Below are 27945 nucleotides of genomic sequence, written 5' to 3'. Positions count from 1 at the left end.
AACATTCCACCATAATTAATGAGCAAGAGTTAGGACTCTTAGGGTTGCCAAGTGTGACGGTTTCTGCCACGCATTAGCGTGATTCAGCCATAGGTATACATATGTTCCTTCCCTCTTGAATCCCCACTCCTGCCTCCCCATCCCACCCCTCTAGGTTGTCACAGATGTCCGACGTTGGGTTCCTTGCATCATACAGCAAACTTCCACTGGCTGTTTATTCTACATACGGTAATATATGTGCTTCAGTGCCATTCTCTCAAATCATCCCACCCTCTCCTTCCCCCACTGTGTCCGAAAGTCTGTTCCTTTTTTCTGTGTCTCCTTTGCTGCCCTGTTAGCAGGATCTTCAGTACTACCTTTCTAGGTTCATATCCTGGCATTAATATATGATATTTGTCTTTCTCCTTCTGATTTACATCACTCTGTATAATACGCACTAGGTTCATCTACCTCGTTAGAACCAACTCAAACACATCCCTTTTAATAGCTGAATAATATTCCATATCAGCAATACTTAAAAATTATTATTATTATATTTTTCTATCAGGTGCCTTCCCCACAAAACCTTAAGGCCACATTACCGCTCAGATGTAGCAGGTGGACAAAAAGGCAGCCTGAGAAAGCTCTGACCTCCAGCAGGGAACTGGTGCTGCAGGTTGGGTTTCCATCTCGATTTCATCTGTAGTCACAGCTCTGCCCAGATTGTCTTAATGACAGGCTCTCCTCACTTGGTTTTCTGAGTGACGTGTATCTTAGAGGTGGGAAGATACACAGAATGCTGTTCTAATTCCAGCCTTGCTCAGTGCCTCCTTGCTGGGGACCTGCCTTAAGTCACTCTATCTTTGTACCAATAATCTGATTATTGTAATGAGATTTTTTTTTTCTTCATACCTCCTTCAACTCAAAGGAAACACCCTCCTACTCAGTGTCTCCGTCTGTTCTGCTCATATGAATCACTTTAAGGGTTAACAGAATTATCTCCCCTCTGTCTGTAGCTTTGGGAAAGCAGATATGTGCATGTGAGCTGGAGAACAGAAGACAGGTGGGGCACACTGGAGCTTTGATTTCTGTTCTGATGGGTTGCTGGAGAATGCTTCTGTTAGAAGAGGCATCCTGGTAGAAGTTAATCATGAGGATCTTTGGTTAATCTCTCCATATATACGTATGTACCCACACATAGGGTATACAAGATGTTCTATAATTATTAGTTATTTTATTATCAGGGATGATTCTGGCTGACTTTTTGCTTTGATTCTGCTGAACACAGTGAAGTGGAACAGAAAAGATTAAGGACAGACATTGGAATAGCTTTTGCTCTTCAAGCGAGATTTGGGACCAGAGCTTAAGCCTCCCAATCAATGGAGCAGGTCCTGCCTTGTCTTTTTGCTGCTTATAGACCACTGCAGGGAGAAATGACCCCTGGTGTGTGCCAGGCACATTAATAACCACCTTGGTTCCTAAGCGCAATATTGCGTGACCTCACCATGTGACTTTTAGGACCCCAAAACATATTTGATGAAACTTGTTGTTGTTCAGTCGAAAAGTTGTGTCTGACTCTTTGTGACCCCATGGACTGCAGTACGCCAGGCTTCCCTGTCCTTCTCTATCTCCTGGAGTTTGCTCAAACTCATGTCCACTGAGTCGGTGATGCTATCTAACCATCTCATCCTCTGCCGTCCCCTCCTCCTCTGGCCCTCAGTCCTTCCCAGCATCAGAGCCTTTTCCATTGAGTCGGCTTTTCACATCAGGTGGCTGAAGGACTGGAGCTTCAGCATCAGTCCTAGAGAATCAGTTAATAAAGAAATTTTCCTCAAATTTACAAGTTTTATAACAGTTTGAGGTGTACTGGCACATTTGCAGAGTTTTTTTGAAGGCAGAAACAGGTGAAATTGTGTTTTTCTGTCTACTTTTCAGTATTTCGCCAAATTTTCTTTAAGAACAATGCATAACTTTTATAAATGTGAACATCATGAGAAAAAAGAGAGCCCTGAACCCAAAAGCTCCTGGGCTGACGGCTGAGGTCCTCACATCTGAGCTTCTGCCCCATGTGGAGACCTTTACCACGAGCAGGTTGCCCTACCCTGGGTCAGGTCACAGCCAAAGAGGTGGCAGGTCACAGACCTCCCTGACCCCACAGTCCTTCTGAGTTCATTCAAGGATGGGCAGCTGCTCTTCTGCCCCTTGGCCACCTCCTCTTTTTCCAATACAAGCAGGTGTGGGGGCCTTTAAGCCTTCCTTTTAGCTCTACCCACCCCCAGCTCCATCCCTCAATGGCAGATGGAGCAAGTGGGGCAGTCAGTCAAACTCATAAGGCCTAGTCATCCGGAGTTGAGGCCCAGGGATCTCATTGTTTTTCAACCCAAACCTGATCGTATTTGGAGGTGGGGGGCAATTTTTTCACACCAGAAACAAATTGCTCTCTGAGCCTTGCAAACCCACCTTGAAACTCTGGATCATACCCATCTATCCAGGTACAAACAGTCCACCCAATGTTTCTCCAACTGGGGAACTGCTGGGGGCCTCAGTGTATTCTCAGAGTTTGTGCATCCTGTAGAAGTTTTTAATATTTTCATTTTATTAATACTCTTAGATAAAATAATATAAATATATAAAATATTTAAAGCTATTTTTGTAAAATATAAAGTAATGCTTTATACTACCCAGCTGACCAAATCGTGAATAGGTTCTTCTGTATAACTTCAGGGTTCATGTTTTCACGTTTGCATCTTTGATTACTGTCACTTTGGCTCTGAAGTGATTCCCCAAAGTGATAATTTTTTAAGTTTATAAATTGAAGTATTGGGACTTACCTGGTGGTCCTGGGACTCCACACTCCCAATACAGGAGGTCCAGGTTCAATCCTTGGTCAAGGAATTAGACCCCACATGCTGCAGCTAAGACTTGGTATAGCCAAGTAAATACTTAAAAAGAAGAAATGGAAGTGTTTTCTCTAATCATAGCCTTGAATAGGCTAGTGGAAAATCTTCAAAATCAGCCTCAGGCCTGGAACTTTCCTCAGAAGTAGTCTATGCGGTTCTCAAATGTGGACCTAACTGCCCTAGGTTGTTCTGCCCAAGCCCACTCCCTCTGCTGGGGACTCCCCTTTCCTGTGCTCACCTTGATGCCTCTCAGCTGTCCCCTGCTTCCTAGGCTTCTCTCATTGTGCCCCCCTAATTAATTCAGGGTTCAGCTGGAGCCCTCATGAACACCTGACTCAGTTGTGGGCTTTGCTGTGGGTGAGTGAGGGCCTTGGGCCAGATCTGTGGGTTCAGGATGAACAGAGGGGCCAGAGCCTCTCCCAAGCAGGCTTACGGTTTTCATGTGTATCTCAGGTCTCAGCAGCAGGGGTCACTGCACGAAAGATTATAACCAGGTGGCAGCTTTTCAACCAGCCTCCTGGTGTAACAGGGGAAATCAGCAGCTTAGCACCAGTTGTTTATCCCATGAGGGTCTGTTTAACTATGTGCACAGGGGAGCTGAATGGAATTGACTTCATCGCGGCTTCTGCTAGCATCATCACCCACTCCCCAAGTTTTGCTGAGACTAAGGACACAGATTAGACCCACCCAATTAGACTGCAAGTTATTTATAAACTCACTCAATTGTTATGCATACTAAGAAAATAATAAAATCTCAAAATAAGGCCCAAAGATAAGATCTCTGTTTTAGATACTTAACATGTCGCAAGTTCCAGCAATAGCTCGGCTCTTCTCACCCTCCCCACGACTCCGAGTAGCCTACCAGTCTGTGTGGGCCCCAGAGTCCCCTCAAGGTCAGAGAGGTGATCGTATACTTAGCATGCCTATGAATCTTCTCCAAATCTTTTTTCCTCCTGAGATTGTGAAACAAAACCTTTACCATCCTGCAGGTCATTTACTCTTCTGGGACTCAGCCTATCCAACTGAAAATGGGGCTGGATCCATGTTTCTAAATTTTTCTTCTATGAGGTGATTCTGAAATCATAAAACCAACCAAACTCTCAAAATAATACAGACGGTATTTTTTTCCTTAAACATATTTAAAAACATGTAATAAAATAGGAACACACACATATGGCAATGATTATTATGTAGTAAACTATCTTTAAGGGATGGCGAGCCCAGCCTAGGCACACAAGGTGGGGACGTGCTGCACAGGTGAGCAGTGATTATGATGGTGATGGTGGGGTCCAGACCCACTGTCCATGCGATGATCACTGCTCCATGCGAGGCTTTCTGTCTTATAGTTATTGTCCAATTTTATCATGGTTTGCGCCTTTTGTTCTTCATGCAATAAAAATAGTTGCGTTTTTCTTAGTATTTTCACTCCAACATATGAATATACTTGGGATCATTTTGTGTAGCGTTTTCCTCTGTGAGACTGTTTTGGCTGATTAGTTGAATCCAAGTGATTCCACTCACATTCTGTCAACAGATGATGATTTTTAAAAAAATTACATGTCAAATTTCTTAAGAAAGCACACTGGTTATAAGATCTGTTTATTTCCTTTTAGATCAGGGAATCTATATTCATGTGGATATAATTCAGGGAATGAAAGAAGAAAAAAAGTTCAGAGGCCCCATTCAGTAGGAACTTAGGGATCTACCAATCAAAGCAAAGTGTGTGCATGTGTGTGTACATGTGTGTGTACACCTGGGTGCACAATGTGCATACACCTGGGTGCAAAGTGTGTGTGAAGGAAAAACACTCAGAACAGGAAGACTTGGAGTAACCGGAATGGACAGGGCCTACTCCCAGAGCTTGTCAGGAAACACCGTACCGAAGGGACTGCTTCCAAGGCCACCTGAACACAGAGAGACAGACACAAGCACACAGACACAAACAGAAACGTACTCTGAAACACACACACTCAGACAGGACTAGAGAAACACACGCAGATATTCTTTTATAAGAAGGTTTTAGTCAGGTGCAGGCATGAGAGGAGACAGAGGAGGGGCTCAGGAAAGCAAAGTTGATTGCACTCATGAGTCCTAGAGACACAGGGTGTTGTGCAGGGCCACAGGGAGAGAGACACCAGGACTGTGAGGAGGCAGGAGTGAGGGATGGGTTTTCTCGGGGCTTCCACGAAAACAGCAAGGCAAGGCAGGGTGAGCATTTTAGAACTGGTCAGTTTGAATAGTTTCAGTGGGCTTTAAGGTTGGTTCCAAGTCACTGGAGCAGGCTGGGTACCCCTATCAAACTTGTAAGACCTGGTCATCCAGAAGTGAGCGCCAGGGAACCCTTTGCTGCTTATCAATCCAAATCTGCACTTATTCAGTGCAGGGGATGGACAATTTTGGGGGTACCTGGCCTAGAGGATTAAGGCATAGAAATATTGCCTCCAGGTCAAGGAGATGTGACCTGGCTCCAGAACATTTAGTTTGCATCCTGGCTGGATCCTTTGCTATCCTCAGATATGCAAATAACACTACCCTAATGGCATAAAACGAAGAGGAACTAAAGAGCCTCTTGATGAAGGTGAAAGAGGAGAGTGAAAAAAAAAAAAAAAAAGATCATGGTATCCAGTCCCATCACTTCATGGCAAATAGATGGAGAAACAATGCAAACAGTGACAGACAATTTTTCTTGGGCTCCCAAATCACTGTGGACAGTGACTGCAACCATGAAATGAAAAGACACTTTCTTCTTGGAAGAAAAGCTATGGCAAACCTAGACAATGTATTGTAAAGCAGAGACAGTACTTTGCCAACAAAGGTCCATCTAGTTAAAGCTATGGTTTTTCCAATAGTATGTACGGATGTGAAAGCTGGACCTGAAGAAGGCTGAGTATCGAAGAATTGATGCTTTCGAACTGTGGTGCTGGAGAAGACTCTTCAGAGTCCCTTGGACAGCAAGGAGATCCAACCACTCTATCCTAAAGGAAATCAGTCCTGAATATTCATTGGAAGGACTGATGCTGAAGTTAAAGCTCCAGTACTTTGTCCACCTGATGTGAAGAGCCAACTCATTAGAAAAGACCCTGATGCTGGGAAGGACTGAAGGCAGGAGGAAAAGGGGCCAACAGAGGATGAGATGGTTGGATGGCATCATTGACTCAATGGACATGAGTTTGAGTAAACTCAAGGAGATGGTGAAGGACAGGGAAGCCTAGCGTGCTGCAGTCGATGGAGTCACAGATTCAAACACAACTTAGCAACTGAACAACAATGAAAGGAGGGGCTGTCTTTCCATGTGGTCTCTCTACATGGGCTAGTTTGTGCTTCCTCACAGCATGGCAGCTTGAGGGTACTTGAATTGGTTACATGTGGCTAAGGGCTCTAAAGCTGAAAACAAGAAAAACGGTAGCCTAGCTTTGCATCTAGCATGACTTCCTCCATAATCGCAATAGAATATATTGATATTCTTCTCCAATAGAAGAAAATATAATATAAAAACCACCTCTTTTAAAAAAATATTTATTTATGCACTGAGTCTTCATTGCAGTGCAAGGGCTCAGTAATTGCAGTGTGCTTAGTTACCACGCCACATGTGCGGTTTTAGTTCCCCGACCAGGGATAGAACTTGCATCTCTTGAATTGGAAAGCAGATTCTTAACTACTGGACCACCAGTGAAGTCCCTAAATCCATCAAGATGGAGTTTTGGTGTTGGGTGGAGTGCCATATTGTAGGCAGAGTAGTTGAGATGGGAGACACTGCCGTCTGTGGAAAATGCAATCTCCCACACCCTCCTAGAGGGTACCATTGCAGTTTGGACAATCGTCCTCTAGAGGGCACTCTTATGATATGACATTGGCTCCATTTCACTATGAGAAATAGGGCGGAGAGATGGGTGGGGTGATGGAAAGAGAGAAAAAGGAATTTGGGTGTTGGCTAAGGTGGAGCAGCTCATCCTTTCTGAACTGGTCATTCTTTCTGTTGCATAGAGCATGCTGGCAGGGATGTGTGTATGCGTGTGTGTGGTCATGTGGCTATCGTAGGACGAGGAGGGCTGGTGACAACTTTAGGGCTTTATGCCTGTGTGCGCTCCCCATTCCCCACCCCTTTGCCTAGCAGAAGGCCTTGTACAGGGATCTGCTGCGACAGCTAGGCATAAAGTGCCTGTGGGTCACCAGGCAGAAGCAAGTTTTCCCAAGCTTTGGGAAAGGAGAGTGCCACCCGTAGCGCCTCCATGGAACCTGCAATTCCCAATAAACTGTGCCTGGCTCCATGCCTGCAGTGCTCAGAGACTGGGATGGTGGTTATTTGGGAGAATATGGAAGGTAAGTTAGTAAATGAGCCTGTCCAGGAAGTGTGTATACAGTGAGAAGAGACTAAAGGTGATCTATAGCCTGATACAGGAGGAAAACCTGGTGAGAATGGTGGCAGGGGCTGGGATAGAGTTTTCAGGAAGAGGGAGTGGGCCTGAGGGTCAAGTATGGCAGCAAAATCGAGACTGAAGACACCATCAGATTTGGCAACATGGAGGTTGTTAGTGACTTTTATGACGTTTTGGGGAAGCCAGCTGGGCAGAGTATTACAGGAGTTTAGTAGTGATGGGAGGAAGGAGTAAAAGGGTGGAAACTGGAGAGGTGGACAGGTCCAAGAACTGTTTTTTAAAAATCTTGGCCACAACTAAACACGTGGAAGGGAAGGAAAGGAAACAGGGGAAGGGAAACCAGACTAAAGAGGAGTAAATGATACATCCTGGTCCAGAGAGGAGTGGAGTCTAATGCTCAGACCAAGCCATGAGGCTTGGAAGGTGGCCAATTTTTAAGGAACTTGAAACAAAGAAGAGGTTGAGGTTTAGGGAGAAGGGGTGATGAGCTGAGCTAGTTCAAGTTGCCTCTGCTTCCAGAGTGAGAAGTGAGAAGGGGTAAATGGCTTGAGAAGAATTCATCAGCCTGTTGGGGAGGAATGAAAATCTGTTTAGTTTCAGCTCACACATATTTAGGACCTATTCTGTATAAAGTGTTTTCAATGAAATTGCTTTATCCTTTTCCAACAGTGTGTGAAATAGGAAGTATCCCTATTTGCAGGCTCTAACCTCTTCCTTAGTCAGACACGACTAAGCGACTTCACTTTCACTTTTCACTTTCATGCATTGGGGAAGGAAATGGCAGCCCACTCTGGTGTTCTTGTCTGGAGAATCCCAGGGATGGGGGAGCCTGGTGGGCTGCCGTCTATAGGGTCGCACAGAGTCGGACACGACTGAAGCGACTTAGCAGCAGCAGCAGCAACCTCTTCCTTGGTGAGTTTCTTGCTTCATCTAAGCTTGAAAGGAGTATGGCCATGAGGAAAAGAGGGGTGTGCTGGTTCCAGGTCAGTCCTGGAGCTCAGAGAACAAACCGTAGTCTTAAGTCATTTTCTAGTGTTCTCTTTCCTTGATTTTCTTCATTTTTTCTTCCTCTTCTCTCCTCCTCAGGTTGCTTTCAGGAACTTCAAAGTCTTCTGTGTCTGAAGACCAGTTTACCTGCTAAGAGCATCCTTTTTAATAAAATAACCAACAACTGGGAGTATTCTGTAGCTTTTACTATATATTTACATGTGGGGGGTGTGTATGTGTATGGGTGTCTGTGGTGGGGGTAGATTTTGGTGGCCTCTCTTATCTGATCCAAGAGCACCAAGCTTAGACCCAGCTCAGCTCTTCCTTGTCTTCCTCAGGACAAGCAGCTGAAAGAGCTCTGGGAACCGAAAAATACCAGCCTGCAGATGTCCCTGCCTGTAAGGAATACCCAACCAACCCTAGGGCCAAAGGATAGGGACAAGAAGCAGAGGACTACTTAGTGATTTCTGCTTTGCTCACCTCAGTCAATGGGCCTGTACTTTAGGAGTAGAGAGCTAAATGCTTAATGGGACTGTCTGGGCCATAGGCTGGCAGTGGCTGCCTCTCTCTATTGAAGGCCATGCTCTTGGACAGTTCTTTTTCGTATCTGTGGGTCTCTTTGGGTTACAGTGACCATTCCCCCATTCTTCTCCAGAACTAGAGATAGTAAGAGGGCCCCACAATTGCTTCACAGGATACAATGCAGGATTGTTGCTTTCCCTTAAGCTTGTCCATGTTGCTGTAACTCAACACTTTATCTCAGTCAGTTCAGTTCAGTCGCTCAGTACTGTTAGACTCTTCACAACCCTATGGACTGCAGCACACCAGGCTTCCCTGTCCATCACCAACTCCTGGAGCTTGCTCAAACTCATGTCCATCGAGTCGGTGATGCCATTCAACCATCTCATCCTTTGTTGTCCCCTTCTCCTCCTGCCTTCAATCTTTCCCAGCATCAGGGTCTTTTCCAATGAGTCAGTACTTTGCATCAGGTAGCCAAAGTATTGGAGTTTCAGCTTTAGCATCAGTCCATCCAATGAATGTTCTGGGTTGATTTCCTTTCGGATTGACTAGTTTGATCTCCTTGTAGTCCAAGGGACTCTCAAGAGTCTTCTCCAACACCACAGTTCAGAAACATCAATTCTTTGATGCTCAGCTTTCTTCACAGTCCAACTCTCACATCCATACATGACCACTGGAAAACCCATAGCTTTGATTAGACGGACCTTTGTCAGCAAAGTAATGTCTCTGCTTTTAAATATGCTGTCTAGGTTTGTCATAGCTTTTCTTCCAAGGAGCAAGCATCTTTTAATTTCATGGTTTCAGTCACCAACTGCAGTGATTTTGGAGCCCCCCAAAATAAAGCCTCTTGATCTCATTCTCCTCAATTAATTCGCTGCTGGGTGTGCCCTTTCTTTTCCCCTCACTCTTTCTTGAGTCCTTTGTGCCCTGGTTGTAGTTTTATGAAAGTCTTGCCCAGCTTTAGGAGTCCCAGTGGGCCTTTCAGATGTTGCTTCCCTGAGGCCCTTCCTTGAGGAACTTGGGGCTGTGAGGGTAGAAGAAGGAGGCTTTGTAAGCAATCATGCAGGCCCCTCATTCTTTCTCCCTCTCCTCCATTTCCCCCACAGGCCCTAAAACCCTTAAGAAGCCCAAGGATGCTCTGGAATGAACAGATGATGGATAGGTCTTTTAGTCTGTTCAGAGGGCTCAAGGCCCTTTAGAATAGGAATCAGAATAGGATAATGCCTGGGACCTGACCTTTTGTTACCAAGACTGTTTCCCCAGAACCAAACCCCGACCCCTCTCTTGAACAGAAAACAATTACTCTTACCTAAGTTTCAAGAAGAAGCTGCAAATAGAAAAAATAACGAAATCTGCTTAGAACCAACTAAGCCCAAGATACCAGAAGACTTGACTTCCAGCAGACCTTGAACCTCACTACACACTCATTGTAATATTTTAGCATGCTAAATGACCCGCCACTGCCATGACAGTTGATAACTGCCATGACAACAACCGGAAAGCCTAAACCAAGACTGAAAAAAGAGTTGCATCAGTTCTGGATTCAAACCACACCCCAGTTATCAGATCACTCATGAATATTCATTTCTCCCACCCTTTCCAATTCCGTCCCCTTTACCTCAACCCTTCTATGTATTTGGTGTCTCCACCCAAACTGGGTTGAGAAGTTGATTTGTGAGCTACGTCCCCCTTCTCCATGCTTTGGCCATTGAATAAAGCTTGTATTGTTCCAGTCTCAGCACTGGTTTTGTTATTGCTATGAATCTAACCGGGAAAAGAACTTCCTGGGTTGGGAAAAGAGGTCTTGGGCCAGGCCAGGACCCAGGCATGGGTCTGGTTGACCAATTCGGTAACAACTTTATCCACTGCCTCCATTCCCCTGTTTTTCCCTCTTAGTGGAGGCTCCAGACTTCTTATACCACAGGGTGTGTAGGGGCAGTGAGGTCTGGTTGGAAGAAGGTTGAGAAGACTTAGGTTCAGCTTTCCTTGAAACTGCCACTGCAGGGGTTTGCTGGAGATTTGGCATTTTATGAGGAGGCTTGTAGGGAGCAGTAGTGAGAATGGGGTGTTGATGAGATTTTAGAGGGAAGCTTTGAGCCTTGCTCACTCACTCCTTAGCCCTGCCACTTGCTCCCCTTTTGCAAGAAACTGGTGATGCCAGTTCCCAAATAAAAAATTATCAATTTAATGTAATTTAAGTTGTGGGGGATCAAATCTTGCCACTCCAAAATGTCTCTTTTGCATGCAAATTATTTCGAGCTGGAAACAATCAAGGCCCAAAAGACTCACGAAAAAGCTTTGACCTTCTCCCTAACTGTCTAAAAGAATGCAGACAGAGAATATATCCCAAGAAAGAAGTTATCACCATAGATAACTATAGTATGAATTAGGTGTACAGATAGAGAAATGCAGGAGACGCAAGAGATGTGGGTTTGACCCCTGGGTTGGGAAGATCCCCTGCAGAAGGAAATGGCAACCCCCTCCAGTATGCTTGCCTGGGAAATACCATGGACAGAGGAGCCTGGTGGGCCACCATCCATGGAGGGGCAAATAATCAGACACAACCAAGCACACATGTACGCATGTGCACAGGGAGGAACCTAGCAAAGTCTCTCTGTGCAAATTCCTGTGTCCCACTGTCTCTGCATGGCCCAGCAAACATTTATTTACCAAACATTTGCTTGTCCATCTCTGTGTCAATGGCCTTCCTCCCCTCTGAAGTCCCGAATCACCACCCTCAATATTCTCTTTTGTCTTTAGCTGAAGGGAGTATTTAAACTAAGGTTTCAGCCATTTTGGCTTGTTACTCAGTTTTTCTGGGCCTCTTCCATGTGTACGTGTTATTAAACTTTTGTGTGATTTCCTCCTATTAATCTGCCTCTTGTCAATTTAATTCTTAGACCAGCCAGAATAACCTAAAGGGTAAAGGAAAATGTCTTCCTTCCTGACAAGGTGAAACTTTGAGAAGGATTTTGATGGAATTTAACAAAACTAATGTTAAAGGTGTCAACTACGAACTGACACTTACCATAGTCACTTGCATCTACCTCTACAAGGATTAAATCACGTGCTTCTGCAGCTGCTGATTTTTAATGCCCCTTGAAAGGAGTTCAGGGTGAAGAGCAGAAATGAGACACTCTGTGCTTGAGGTCAGAGGTGGGGTAGGGGAATGGGAGTGGGGTGGAGGGGGTAGAAATGGGTGGGGGTCGGGGAGGAGAAGGGAACTGACAAAACAGGTCTTCTGATAGTTAGATATTTTCAGGAGCTGATTTTTTTTTAACTTTTTATTTCAGAAATATTAAGATTATGGTACACAGAATTGCTTATAAGCATGTTGGTTAGTCCTCTTGAATTGAATCTGCGTCTCCTGCTTTGGTAGGCAGATTCTTATCCTCTGCGCCACCAGGGAAATCCCAGGAGCTGATTTTATGAGTCCAATTCTTGTTTGTATCTCCTCAAAGCACTAAAATCCTTCATAGTGATGACTGCTCCTCATGACTAACAGCAGCTGCTGCTGCTACTAAGTTGCTTCAGTCGTGTCCAACTCTGTGCGACCCCATAGACGGCACCAGGCTCCCCTGTCCCTGGGGTTCTCCAGGCAAGAACACTGGAGTGGGTTGCCATTTCCTTCTCCAATGCATGAAAGTGAAAAGTGAAAGTGAAGTCGCTCAGTCGTGTCCGACTCTTAGAGACCCCATGGACTGCAGCCTACCAGGCTCCTCCATCCATGGGATTTTCCAAGCAAGAGTACTGGAGTGGATGACTAGCAGAAACCTGCCTAAAAGAATATATGCTTGATTGCCTGTATCTCCCCTTCAGCAAAATTTCATATACACTGACCTCCCCACAACTGCTCCCTGACTCTTTGGAGCAGTTTCTCAGAGTTATCTGAAATGCAGTCCTCATTTTGCCCCCAATAAATTTAACTTGCAATTCTCATATTGTGCTTTTTTTTTTTTTTTTTGGTCCACACAAAAAGGGTAAAGGGTCAAGAAGAGCTAAGACAATTTTGAAGAATGTATTGAGAGTATTTTCCTTTAAGTTATTAAGACATCATAAAACTGTAGATGTTACAACTGAATTTTGCAGAGGGATGAATTTCTGAGATCTCCATTTGTATATGGGAACTTGAATTTCATGGCAGAGGCACTGTAGGTTATGGGGAGAGGTAAACTATTCAATAAATATGCTGGGACCAGTGGCTCTCTGGAGAAAAATAAAACCCCCACCTCACATCACACGCAAAAAAAGTCTCAGTTAGATTAAAGGCCAACTGTGGAAGAAAAGCATTAAAACAAACATTATTTTTACGGAGTAGAGATAAATTTCTGAAACAAAACAAAAAGCTCCTATGAACTACTGAGGAAAATTGTGTTGTTGCTGTGTCCAACTCTTTGCAACCCTGTGGACTATGGTCTGCCAGGTCCTCCATCCATGGTTTTTCCCAGGCAAGAACACCAGAGTGAGTTGCCACTTCCTTCTCCAAGGGATCTTCCTGACCCAGGGATCAAATTTGCAACTCCCGAGTTGGCTGGTGGATTCTTTACCACTGAGCCACCAGGGTAGCCCATAAAGGAAAATTAGACAACATTAAAATTCAGTCAGTTGTTCAGTTGTGTCCGACTCTTTGTGACCCCATGGACTGCAGCACATCAGTTTTCCCTGTCCATCACCAACTCCCAGAGCTTGCTTAAACTCGTGTCCATCAAGTCAGCAATGCCATCCAACCATCTCATCCTCTGTTGCCATAAAAATTAAAACCTTGCAAATACTAAAACACATCATAACCAAAGTGAAAAAAAGCAAGCTAATAGACTGAGTGAAGATATCTGCCATGTATATAATAATTAGTACCCAGAATACACACCAAGAAATAAAAAACAAAGAACCCAGTAGAAAATTGCTGTTTGGATAAAAATCAGTGACTCACAGAGAAAGAACTGAGTATTCATAAACTAATGGATAGATGCTCAACTGGTAATCAGAGAAATGCCCTCTAAAACAAGATAAGATTCGGTAATGGTCATGCTAGAAAAGAAAAAAATAATCAACTCTGATAGGCTGAGAGCTGGAGAGCAGCTGGTAAATGGGAACTCTCCCACATTGCTGGTAGGAATGTAAAGCGTTTCAACTGTTTTGAAGAATAATTGGTCAAAGTCTTGGGGGAGATGAATATATGACTTATGACCCAGCAATTTCACTCTAGTGTATCCTCCAGAAAAACTCACAGTAGTGCACAGGTCAATGTGAGGAAAAATGGCCACTGCAGTTCCTTTGCTAAGGGAAAAAGTGGAAACAACCTAAATGACCTTCAGTAGGCGCATGCTACATTTTTGTTTTTGTATTGTTTTTAATCTCTCTTTCTCTCTGGATCTGGTGGGGTGAATGTGGTAGAGGGGCCCAGGACTGGGATCAACACGGCAAGAAGCACAAGTAGGGCCAGTGCCTCTTTGAGGAACAGGTACAGAAGCCTCTGAAGCTGGTTCTAAAAGTGGGAGGAAACGAGGCCACTGGCAGGTCAGCACACAAAAGCATATCGGCTTGTCTAAAGTGTTCACAAGCTAGAAACAAGATTGCTGGGAGAAATACCAAAAACCTCACATATGCAATGACACCACCCTTATGGCAGAAAGTGAAGAGGAACTGAAGAGCTTCTGAACGAAAGCGAAAGAAGAGCGTGAAAAAGCTGGCTTAAAACAACATTCAGAAAACTAAGATCGTGGCATCCAGTGCCATCACTTCATGGCAAATAGATGGGGAAACAATGGAAACAGTGACAGACTTTATTTTCTTGGGCTCCCAAATCACTGCAGATGGTGACTGCAGCCATGAAATTAAAAGATGCTGGCTGCTTGGAAGCAACCTAGACAGCAACCTATGACCAACCTAGAGAGCATATGGCAAAACCAATACAGTATTGTAAAGTAAAATAAAGTAAAAAATAATAATAATAATAATAATAATAATAAAAACACACACAAAAATAAAAATAAAAAGCAGACATTGCTTTGCCAACAAAGGTCTGTCTAGTCAAACCTATTGTTTTTTCCAATAGTCACGTATGAATGTGAGAGCTGAGCGCCGAAGAATTGATGCTTTTGAACTGTGGTGTTGGAAAAGACTCTTGAGAGTCCCTTGGACTGCAAGGAGATCAAACCAGTCAATCCTGAAGGAAATCTAGAATAATCACCACCAGCCCATACAAGCACCATAGGATAATTTAGAACTAATGTGTAATATGCTTTACAACAACAGATATCATTTATTACAAAGACGTGAAGACACTGTTGCACTCAGATGAGCAAACTCTAAGCCTAAACCAAACTCAGGTTCTGAATCAGTGCATAATCTTTATGGCAGACTCACAAAAGACTAGAGAGTGAAAAGGTGAATCAGGTACCTTGCAGAGAGGGAAGGACCACAGCTGCCAGCTAAGGGAGGAAGAAAATCTTTGAAGACTGATGCGGAAGTCTTCAAAATTTCCATGGAGGGAAGTAAAAAGAAAGAAATGTGCTTAAAGATAATTATAAAGCAGTAGTTCTGAGGGAGAACAAGGGCCCCTATGAGGTGTATGAGGCAGACTGGCCCCATAGTTGGAAGATGCAGAGGAAAGTTGACTGGAAGGTCAGCTGAGTTGGAAAGACCACGTGGCTAACTACACAGAGACTTCTCCATTCCGAGGAGCCAGAGGTAGGAGAATCAGGCCAGTGTCCTGGAAGTCTGGGGATGGCTTTGGTCTGCTGTGAATATGGATGAGGAGGCAAACTGAATCCCAAGGCACCACTGTTTTGAGGCTGTGAGTCATGCCCAAGGGCATATTGTCCTAGCATCACAATGGGAGAAGATAAGAATTACTATTTCCAGTTTGCAGACTGAAACTGAAGCTAAGAGAGGTTAAGTGACCTGCTCCTGGTAAAACTGTCCCAAGCGTTCCAGCTGGGCGTGGCTCCCAGACGTGTGTGACTTCAGTCACAGGAGGCCTGCAGGAAAAGGTGCGTAGAAATCAAAGGGCTCCGGTGGATGGCGTGAAGGATTTGTTGCACTAAAAGATGTCTGTCTTCGTTTAATTAGTTAACTCATTCTAGGGAGGCGGCTTCAGTGTAATTCTCCTTTTTATAGAAAGGTCAGCCGGGTGGGTCAGGCAGCTGAGGAATGCATGCTTTTTCGTGAGTTCAGGCTTCCTGATTCATGGGGTGAGATTTAGCTTTCTTATGGCCTCTCCGAGAAGGATGAGCTCATTGGTGGTGACAAGAGCAGTTCTCTGTCCTTCTTTCTTTTTTCCAAATGCTGGGAGAAGTGGGATGTGAGCTCTCAAATGTCACAGAAGCTTACAAAATGCTGACTCCCGAATGCCAGGCATAACTGGGGTTGGCTCAGAACGTGGAGACAGGGCAATACCATCATCTGCTAAGAATTCATTGTTAGGCAGCTTGCCTGGGACACAATGGCAAGCCTGAAACAGGAGGCATAGATGTAGGGTGGGGTGGGGGCAGGCAACCTGGGATGTGTCTTTGAAAACACAGCCTTCTGGGGGGTGGGGTAGGGGTAGGGAGAGGAGCAGTGCAGGATTGGTCAACAGGCAGATTGTATGTGGGTTTAGGGCACCAAGAAGCAGGGACACTAAAACCTCTGATGGAATAAAGCAAAACAAAACATATACCCAGACAAAGAACGGGAGGGGGGAGCACTTGTTTGAAAAGATTTGCTATTCATTGCTTTAAAAAAGCACTGAAGTAGTCCTGGGAAAATTCAGAACTTTGTTTAGAATCACAAGTGGTGGGTGAACACCATGACCTTTGCAGAGTTTAGGGTGCTATTTAGATTAGGAGGTCTTCTGGGTTGAATGGTGCCAGACTCCCTTGTGGGCAGCAGGGCAGAAATAGCCTGATGGATATGCCTGAGCTCCTGAGTAGAACCCTGACTCTTTCCCAAAGGGCTCTAGAGGGTGAGCAGTTGAGGTGGGATTAGAAGTTATTTTATTTGTGTCTTTATTCTTTGTGTATTCTCCAAATTTTCTCCTGTGTATATGTATATTTGAAAACAATTTTGTTAAAATAAGATCACACAATCTGTTATTGAGTTCTTCCTGAGCATAATTATGATTTATAGTAAGAATGACCATCACTGCTTTTGGAGTGGTTTTTTTTTTTTCCTCTGCCTTCATACACAAATATATAGAAACACACAGATGACAATCTGATTGTTTTGTGTGGCTTTCAAAAAACTGAAATGACATTGGACTGTACCTTTCTTTCTTCAACTTGCATTTTTCACTCAACAGCATGTCTTCTAACTGCAGCATGCTAGTTTGTAGTATGGCTTTCTTTGATTGATTTAGCTGTTCCCTTTTTCTTAGACATTTAGGGTTTTTTTTATTTTGCACTTCTGCAAGCAATGCTTTAGTCAACATCTTTGATCCCAGTTAGCTGGACATGTGTACAAAGGTCTCCTCAAGGCAGATAGAGAGGAACAGTGGGTCCTAAGATTTTAAATTTTAATAGATACTGGCAACTTGCCCTCAATAGGAGCTGTAATAATTGACATGCCCATAGCAGTATGAAAGAATTCATTTCCCACAACTTTGTTAACACTTGATCATAAGGAAAAATATTGCCAGTCTAATGAATGAGATGTCTCATTGGTTTTCTTTGGCATTTCCCTGATTTCAAGGGAGGATATTTTTATTTATGTATTCATCCTTTCCTGTATTTAAATTTTTCCTCAGGAAACACATGCTACTTTCATACTATTGAAAGGAGTACTGTTTTTCTTATTCTCCTCTTCCTCCTCCTTGTTGTTGTTGTTAAAATAGCCACAGCCATATAGATGACTCTGCTCTGGCTTAAGTCAAATGCCCATTTCTGGCACCATCAGTGTTAGGAAGCAGGAGAGCCTATTGCTGTGGGGAGGTGAGTGGGTTCCCCTGATTGGCTTGCGCTGCACTCCTGCAGCTGGGGAGGGACTCAACCTCAAGTCCTTGTGGCCATGGCTGAGCAGAGGAGGGATCTATTTGTGCCAGGACCCTTTCAGTCCTGATGTTCTCTAACTCTAAGAGGTACTGGGAGAAGGCAATGGCACCCCACTCCAGTGTTCTTGCCTGGAGAATCCCATGGATGGGGGAGCCTGGTGGGCTGCCGTCTATGGGGTCGCACAGGGTAGGACACGACTGAAGGGACTTAGCAGCTTAGCAGAAGAGGTACTGAAACTCTGTTCACTTAATCCATGATCTTTTTGTTGAAAAGAACAGAGATCTGCTCAAGCCAGATCAAGTGATAAATTGGATTTATTTGGGAGTTGGGGAGGAAGTAGGTGGTATCTCCCAGAACACAGGGCAAGTAATAGAGCTGGGCTACTGTTTTGTTTCCAGGCAAATTATTTTTTGAGATTGAGATTGCCTTGGCCAATATTTTATTTTATTTGTTTATTTTTGGCTGTATCCAGTCTTAGTTGCAGCATGCAGGGTTGGCAGCAGGATTGTCCATTGCGGCACACAGGCTCTCTAGTTGTGGCTCACGGGCTTAGTTGCCCTGCTACAAGTGGGATCTTAGTTTTCCAACCAGGGCTCAAACCCACATCCCCTCCACTGAAAGGTGAACTCTATCCCTGGAACACCAGGGAAGTCCCCCAATATTTTATTTAACATAGATTCACTGTAGGAATTATAATAATTTTACAAGCCAATAGCATACAGGATAATGTTGCTTAATAAGCCAATAAAGAAACATCCTTCAGACCAATGATAGATTAACTACACTGTTGTTCCTGGCAAGGGGAAATGAAAGGAATAAAGTCCAAATTTAGTTCAAGGTGTACCTTCCTATCATTTGGTTCTCAGGAGAGATGGCTCAGCCTAGGGGTCCCCAGCCCCCTGTTAGAAACCAGCCTGCACAGCAGGAGGTGAGCAGCAGGCAAGCTACTGAGGCTTCATCTGCATTTACAGCCACCCTCTATCACTCCCATTACCTCCTGAGTGCCACCTCTGGTCAGATCAACAGTGGCATAATATGTAATTTGCTTCAATCATCCTGTAGCTCCACCTGCATGCCCCCCACCCCAACATCTGTGGAAAAATTGTCTACCAATAGTTAAGGACAGGAAAGCCTGGTGTGCTGCAGTCCTTGTGGTCACAAAGACCTGGACACAACTTAGCGACTGAACAACAGGGTCAGAATGAATACACATTTCCTTTCCCTTCCTCCTACCCTGGGCCCCAAACCCCAATTCTGGAAATCTAAACTAAGTGTTTTTTTTTTTTTTGCACAAAGGTGTTTTATAAGTCATATATATGATACTGATAACTTGAAATGGGCAAAATGCCTTGTACTCAAAGGATGGCTAAATAAACTATGTACATTCAATAGTCAAAGCTATGGTTTTTCCAGTAGTCAAGTCTGGATGTGAGCGTTGGACCATAAAGATGACTGGGCACCAAAAAATTGATGCTTTCAAAATGTGGTGCTGGAAAAGACCCTTGAGAGTCCCTTGGACAGCAAAGAGATCCAACCAGTCCATCCTAAAGGAAATCAACCCTGAATATTCATTGGTAGCATTGATGCTGAAGTCAAAGCCCCAATACTTTGGCCACTTGATGTGAAGAGCTGACTCACTGGAAAAGACCCTGATGCTGGGAAAGATTGAGGGCAAGATGAGAAAGGGGTGACAGAATATGAGATAGTTGGGTGGCATCATTGACTCAGTGGACATGAGTTTGAACAAACTGTGAGAGACAGTGAAAGACAGGGAAGCTTGACGTGCTGCAGTCCATGGGGTTAGCAACTGAGCAACCAAACAGTGACAAATTCTGTGGCATATTGGGTTGAAGTTCATTAAAATTTAGAAAAAACAGGGAACATGGACAGTATGATATAATAATAGTAAGTGAAAAATAGACTGTATTTGTGCATAAAGTATGATCACAGCTATATATATAAACCAAAATGTCATATGTATATATAGATATGGTAGTCTGCTTGTCATTTGACAATAGGTGTTTCTCTCTCTCCTCTTTTTCTGTATTTTAAAATTAAAAAGAGACACATAGATTTTATAAAGGGAAAAACCTAAAACTTTATTTGAAAGGAGACAGCTTGGGCCTCTTGAGCCCTGGGCCATGTGATTTATGGTTTTTCTTAGTAATGTCTAAAAGTCATCGCTGCTAGACTCTGAGTCCTGGGAAGAAGTTAATTACATGCTGGCCGGAGTGCTGTGACAGTTCCAAGAACTGGCCTCAAGGAGACAGAAACAAACCAACCCTGGAACTGCAAAACTAAACGTACTAAATGTACATTTAGTACACTTGTAATGTGCTCAGAACAATCAAGATGATGCTGGTCAGACCACAACATGACCAACTTCAAGAGGACTGTCAGAGCTGACTGCGCTGATTCTGAATGTAGCCCCCTCTGTCTCTAAAAGCTCTTGCCCACTGATTGCCAGTGAGGGCAAGTAGGTCTTTGGACAGGCGTCCACCCCCTTCACTCCCACCCTGGTTGCTGGCATAGAAAATTAAGCCAACTTTCCTTTTCACCAATCTTGTCTCTTTACTGGCTTCTGAGCAGAGAGCAGCTGGACCCCACTTCCGGTTATACTTTGGCTCAGTTCCTGCACCCACCGCTTTGCCAGCATCCAAGGAGCAGGGGCCTCTGGGCTGAGGAGCTCGGTCCTCCATATGGATTGAGAGCAGCGGCGTGCCCCATCCAGTTCTTCACTACAGAGAAGTATCTTCTCTGACTCACGGTTGTGTGTTTCTGCATTTGGACTGAGGATTTGCTAAAACCGGAACATTTTCTTCTGAGAGAGTTGAGGACGCGTATGTGTGTGTGTATGAGACAGATAGACAGAGACAGAGAGGGAGAAAAAGAGGGAATAAAATTCTGAGCTTAATAAATCTACTGAGAGGGGGAGTCCAACCCACCTAATAGCCCCTGGTACCTGTCTGTGATGCATCCTCATTTGATCATTGAACACCCTGAACTTCCCAGATTTCACCTCTTCTCTCCTTTACCCAATTCTATCCTGCCAGAGGAGGTTGCCCTCATCCAAGTGGCACACTGTATCCCTTGCGGCACTCATGTTCTTCAGACTCTGGCCCAACCTGCTTATCACTGAGATTTTCAGTCTCCAGGGGCTGTCAACTGGCTTCTCACATCACCAGAGCTCTTCTACACAGCAAGTGAGCTTCCCCATCACCTCTTCACTTTGCTCGGAGATTTAGACATCAGCAGAATCAATACATAATGACTGAAACTCGGTGATGATAAAAGCCAGGAAGAGGTGCCATGGAAGCGCTCTGGGACTTGATAAATCAAGGGAGGACTGTTAGGGAAGGCTTCAGTGAAAAAGGAAGAGTGAAGGGGTGAGTATGAGTTAGGCAGCTGATGTGAGGTGGGTGCAGTGGTCAGGACTTTAATTTGAGCTCCAATCTCTTGGACATCTTGCTTTGGAGTAGGGCCCAAGATTCTGCATTTCTAATGGGCTTTCACATGTTACCTGAGTTGCTGGTATCAGGACCTCATTTTGAGTAGCAAGATTCTGTGCCAGTGATTCTCAACCTTGGCTGCATGCTGAAATTACCTGGGAGGTTTGAAAAATACTGATGCCCGGTGCTACCTCCAGAGATTTGGATTTGCTTGGTCTTGGATGAGGCCTAGGCATTCAGGTTAAATGAAACAAAACAAAAAACATCCCCCGCCCCCTGGGGAATTCTGATCTACCATCAGAGTTGAAAATCCATGATCTCAATTCAGTTCAGTCGCTCAGTCGTGTCCGACTCCCTGCGACCCCACGAAGAGCAGCATGCCAGGCCTCCCTGTCCATCACCAACTCCCGGAGTTCACTCAAACTCACATCCATCAAGTCGGTGATGCCATCCAGCCATCTCATCCTCTGTTGTTCCCTTCTCCTCCTGCCCTCAATCCCTCCCAGCATCAGAGTCTTTTCCAATGAATCAACTCTTCACATGCAGTGGCCAAAGTATTGGAGTTTCAGCTTTAGCATCAGTCCTTCCAAAGAACACCCAGGGCTGATCTCCTTCAGAATGGACTGGTTGGATCTCCTTGCAGTCCAAGGGACTCTCAAGAGTCTTCTCCAACACCACAGTTCAAAAGCATCAATTCTTCAGTGCTCAGCCTTCTCCACAGTCCAACTCTCACATCCATACATGACTACTGGAAAAACCATAGCCTTGACTAGACGGACCTTTGCTGGCAAAGTAATGTCTCTGCTTTTGAATATGCTATCTAGGTTGGTCATAACTCTCCTTCCAAGGAGCAAGCGTCTTTTAATTTCATGGCTGCAGTCACCACCTCCTTGATCTAGGAAGAGCTAATAGTATGAGTGTTGCTATTATGTGCTCAGACTCTCAGTCATGTCCAAAACTTTGTGATCCCATGGACTGAAGCCTGCTCGTCTCCTCTGTCCATGGAATTTTCCTGACAAGAAGACTGGAGTGGGTTGCCATTTCTTCCTCCAGGGGATCTTCCTGACCCAGGGATGGAACCTGTGTCTTTTATGCTCCTGCATTGACAGGTGGCAGAGAAGGCAATGGCACCCCACTCCAGTACTCTTGCCTGGAAAATCCCATGGACAGAGGAGCCTGGCAGGCTGCAGTCCATGGGGTCGCGAAAAGTTGGACACAACTGAGTGACTTCACTTTCACTTTTCACTTTCATGCATTGGAGAAGGAAATGGCAACCCACTCCAGTGTTCTTATCTGCAGAATCCCAGGGACGGGGGAGCCTAGTGGGCTGCCATCTATGGGGTCGCACAGAGTTGGACACGACTGAAGCGACTTAGCAGCAGCAGCAGCATTGACAGGTGGATTCTTTACCTCTAGTACCATCTGAAAGCTACTGAGTATTGCTACTACCACCCAGAAATGGCTCAAATTGACTTACAAGAGCCAGTTCCTAAATTCTCAGGAATTTTGTGAACTGCTTATTAAACATGCTGCTGCTGCTGCTAAGTCACTTCAGTTGTGTCCGACTCTGTGTGACCCCATAGACGGCAGCCCACCAGACTCCTCTGTCCCTGGGATTCTCCAGGCAAGAACGCTGGAGTGGGTTGCCATTTCCTTCTCCAATGCATGAGGGTGAAAAGTGAAAGTGACGTTGCTCAGTCCTGTCCGACTCTGAGCGACCCCACAGACTACAGCCTACCAGGCTCCTCTGTCCATGGGATTTTCCAGGCAAGAGTACTGGAGTGGCCATTGCCTTCTCCAGATTATTAAACATAGGCATTATTAAATATTAATTTATATAAATTTAATAAAGTATATAACTATAATAAGCACAAACACATCACTTACTTATTTTCCTATATTTTTACTATACCATGTTTTTAAGGGTATTTTCTTTTGCTTTCTGTATGGTGGAAATACTGCATAGAAGTATACTGAAAATCTTTCCAACTCATTGTGTAGTGACTTAATGTTAGTAACTGGAAAACTGACTAAGGTGTTGGTATTTATTTAGTGTTAGTATTTATGTCACAGAAATTAGCAAAGGCTACAGATCAGAGCTTGCTTTATATTATTTTTTAATTTTTTAAAATTAAAAAAATTTTGTTGACTAGGCTAAAGTTATGGAGGAACTATTAATAACTGAGATGAAACTTACATGTGTAGCATATCTGTAGCTGTTACATTGTGAATAGAACAAAAATAAAAAAATATTCTTCTAGTATTATAATGAGAACATCAACTATAAATGAAATATCATCCAACACTCAGAACTATACTCATCTGATAATTGCAACCTTAGGCTAGCTATCCATACAAGAGGTTGCTAAAACTCAGTGAAAGCCTTCTTGACTTACTGATTAATTGGCTACACAGCATTTACAATAGAGTATTTTATGACTATTTGTAAATTGTGTACTACCCATCCTTTCTATCAGTAAAATGTATATGCAATCAGGCCACCTCATTCAAACTGGTTACTGAAAGTTTACCAGTACCACACTGAGTTGGAGAAAGATAGGGAAGACAGACAGGTCCTGGAGGTGTCCTCTTGGATTCCCGGCCACAGTTAACATGAGGCCTCCAGCACCCAGGAAGGCAAAGGTGCAGCCTTCCTTTCGGGTTCTTGCATTTCCTTAGTTTCCTTCTCCTACTTTTGCTTGGAACCTTTTAAGTTCATCTGGTTCCCATGGTATCCCTCTGAGTGTCTCAAACTCAGAATCTCCCCATCTTTGCCACATTCCTTTGGGTTGCTAACTCTCCCTAAGAGGCTGCCTGGGATTCCCTGGGAGAACCCAAAGTGACAACTTGTTTAGCACCAGAGCTCCTAGTTTGTCTGAGTGAAAGGATTCAGTTCAGTTCAGTTCAGTTCAGTCACTCAGTCATATCTGACTCTTTGTAACCCCATGGACTGCAGCATGCCTGTCCATCACCAACTCCCAGAGTTTACTCAAACTCATGTCCATTGAGTTGGTGATGCCATCCAACCATCTCATCCTCTGTCATTCCCTTCTCCTCCTGCCCTCAATCTTTCCCAGCATCAGGGGCTTTTCAAATGAGCCAGCTCTTCACATCAGGTGGCCAAAGTATTGGAGTTTCAGCTTCAACATCAGTCCTTCCAATGAACACCCAGGACTGATCTCCTTTATTATTTTTTGCTTGTTTGTTTTCACACAGTTTATTCAGAAGTTTAGAAGATAAAATGTGGGCACCCCCCCCCACCGCCAAATCATCCCATGCCACTTTCCAACATACAAATTATCACCCTCCTATTCTCATTACCCATGCTTACCACATACTCTTGCAAAACACACGAGGGTCAAGACCCCAACTATTTGGTAATCCAAAGAAACGACATAGTTACACAAAAGACTCTCACTTCCTTTTCACCAGAAAACCATGAATGAAAGAATAAGGGGCAAACACATAATCTTCATCCAGAGTTAATATTTCCCTAAAATTATTTTTCCTTCCTATAAGTCATTAAAACTCAAAGCAGTTTCACTTACTACTATCACTTTGATATTCCCCCCCTTTTTTTTTTTTCCTGAATGGCTAAGCTAGGACATACTTTCCTTTCATAGCTGATGTTTACAACCTCAAGACTGGCAGGAAGCCGTATCCCAGTTGTGACTTGGCCACAACACTCTGCAATACGCAAAGTTATCACATAGGTGCAAATGACACTGTAAGAGTCATCAAAATTTTTTAAAGCAATAATGCATTGACATGGAGCCTCCATATTTTTCTGATGCAGCAAAAATTCTCTAAAGGTGGTGGCAGCTGTGAAAGAAAAGGCACTTCGTGCTAAAATTCAGAGGGTCTCTCTTCAGAGACCATCCCAGCAGAGAGGCCTGGTCAGCCAGGCCAGCAGGTGACCCTTTAGGGTGGAGAGGACCATCCCCTAGGAAGGCATCTGCAAAGGAAAAATTTGTAGTCATGATTCCAAGGCAAAATGTTTACTTGAAGTGGGGAGAGGAGAAACACTGAGAATACAAATACAGTCGCACCAGGGACTGAGGCGTGAACTGTACAAGCATCTGGAGGCTGGCTCTGCACTATGTACTGGGCTGGTTCCCCCACTGCTTGCAAGGAGATCCTGGAGACAACAAGAGCAGCACCTTAGCCAAGAGGGTTCCAGGCTGCCTGCTTCCACCCAGGCTCCCCCTGCTGTGTTCCCAGGAAGGAGCCAAGGTCCTGTTGGCAGCACTTGTGGGTATTGCTGGTCCATGGCAATATCCAAAGGGATTTTCTGATACAGTTGTGAAGAGAAGGTGAGGATTTTCCACGTGATCTGAGACTCCTTGGCAATGCCCAGCAGCCTTTGGGCCTTCTATGAGCAACGATGGATCAAGCTGGCCTCCTCCATCAACACTCAGGAAAGCAGCATGAGAATTTTAGATGGGCAGGAGCAAATAACTCAAAATGGATTGAGGGTCTTAATCCTTGTACCATAAATAAAGTGCACCATGACTGGAGGCTATAAAAAGCCACTTGCCAGAGGCTGAGGTCTGGGGAGAAACCACCATAACCACCCATTCAGAATGGCGGATCATCTTCCTCAGCCAGAACGCTGGCTGCCGACACCCTTTATTGCTTTATTTCCTTTAGTACTATGAAATTTTAGCCGTAAAGAAGAAAAAAAAATACTTGGTGGCCTTGACAGAAAGCATGTCACAGAAACACAGAACTGGCAAATAATAAGTTTATGTTACAGTCTTAAAGTTGGATGACGGCTGTTTTTCCCCCTTCATTCTGATGAACATAGGAAATTTTGAGGGTTTTTTTTTAAACATCAGATTGGCTCATGATGATTCTAAAGAAACAGGACAGCTGTTCATGCCCAACATAGTAGAAACGGTTGTCTTTGTTCTACTGGTCATCAGATGTGTTATGGAAGAGAATCCACTTACTATCACCATGTTCACCACATTGGTGCGTTCCGTGAACTTCCTGGAAACTCCAAAAGAGTACGTGAGAAAAAAACCATGATGCTGTACAAAGAACTCGATTTAGGATCCCATTTCAAGAAAAACCCTTTTAGCTGCTTTCAGGAAGGTATTGCCCCACCCCCCACCCCTCCGCCCCATGCGGTCAGGCCCTCAGAGCACTTGTAGGTGTAATTGATGAAGACCCAGTCTTTGTTCTTGCAGTCTGTCTCAGGGTGATTACTTATTGCCACTGTTGGCTTAAGAATATCAGATTCTGGAAACACATCGAAGTTTGAGGTATCATCAATGCTTTTGATTTCAATAGATATTGCAGCAGGTCTCTCTCCGATATGTTCCCAGACAACACCTTCAAAAAAAGAATTATTTTTGATTTCCTCAACTCCAGGGGCTCCAATTCTATGTTGCCATTCACAGCAGAATCTCAAAATTAGATCCTTGGCTTTCTCAGAAATAGCAACCTCTGGAGGAAAAGTCAAAGTTTCTTTCCAGTTCATCACTTTCTTACATATCTCTTGAGGGGTTTTAGAACAGAAAGGTGGGAAGCCAATGAGCATTTCATACATGATCACCCCCAGTGACCACCAATCACAGAGCTTGTTGTACCCGGTCTGTGCCTACTGTGGAGAAGGCTAGCTGATGTCTATTTCTTTTCCAGGTTTCTGCTTTCCTTTTGGAATTCATGTTCTGAAAAGGGAAATCACTGAGGAGGCTGTGGTTCAGATTCCTATAAAATTCTGTCCTATGTGCTTTTTTCAGTCCTGTGTAAAGGCCAAAGTCAGAAAGCTTCACATGGCCCTTGCAGTCCAGGAGAAGGTTGTCTGGTTTGATGTCTCTATGGATGAACCCAAGTTAGTGAATAGAGTCTATGGCTAACACTGTTTCTGCTATGTAAAACTGAGTCTCTTCTCTCAGCGTGCCATTTTCTTTTATCAACAGGGTCATCATGTCCCCTCCAGGCAGGAACTCCATGATTAGGTAGAGGTTTAGCTTATCCTGAAAACTATAGAACATTTTCACAACCCACAAACTGTCTGCCTCTGCTAGAATGTCACGCTCCGCACGAATGTGGCCAGCCTGCTCTTTTTCAAGCATACCTGCTTTACAAAGTATTTTCATTGCATACACATGGCCTGTATCTTTCTTCTGAACAAGCCACACCTCACCAAAGGCTCCTCTGCCTATTACTTTTAAGGATTCAAAATCTTCCAATCCAAGTCTTGCTCTCTTCAAATGAAGAAACTGTTTCCTTCCGAGCACTTGCTGATCTCCGGAGTCGTTTCTCTTCAGCCTTGAGGCCTTCTTCTTCCATCACTTCTTCTAACTTCTTTTGTCTCATTTCTCATTCTTCATGTTGAGCAATAAGGTTGCTATAAAAATTCTCCAGTGTCACTTTGATCATTGTCACCCTTTCCTTTGTATGACTACTCATGGACGAGCAAGGTGTCATTGCCTGGCCAGCATCAAGGTCCTTTCCCATGACTCGGCTCTTCACACCAGGTGGCCAAATTACTGGAGCTTCAGCATCAGTCCTTCCAGTGAATATTCAGGGTTGATTTCCTTTAGGATGGACTGGTTGGATGTACTTGCAGTCCAAGGGACTCTCGAGAGTCTTCTCCATCCAACACCACAATTCAAAAGCATCAATTCTTTGGCGCTCAGCTTTCTTTAAGTTCAATTCTCACATCCACACATAACTACTAGAAAAACCATAGCCTTGACTAGATGGACCTTTGTTGGCAAAGTAATGTCTCTGCTTTTGAATATGCTATCTAGGT

At 44.2% G+C, this 27945-nt stretch overlaps 2 pseudogenes; both read right to left on the bottom strand.

The window, feature by feature from the left end:
• The window catches only part of LOC102189407, a 31940-nt pseudogene extending 7436 nt beyond the window's left edge, over positions 1–24504 (bottom strand).
• On the bottom strand, positions 26269–27647 carry LOC102189133 (annotated as a pseudogene).

The sequence above is a fragment of the Capra hircus genome, chromosome 11, assembly GCF_001704415.2.
Source record: "Capra hircus breed San Clemente chromosome 11, ASM170441v1, whole genome shotgun sequence".
Classification (NCBI taxonomy): domain Eukaryota; kingdom Metazoa; phylum Chordata; class Mammalia; order Artiodactyla; family Bovidae; genus Capra; species Capra hircus.
Note: the sequence above shows the minus strand (reverse complement) of the source record. Positions and strands in the feature narration are given on the sequence as shown.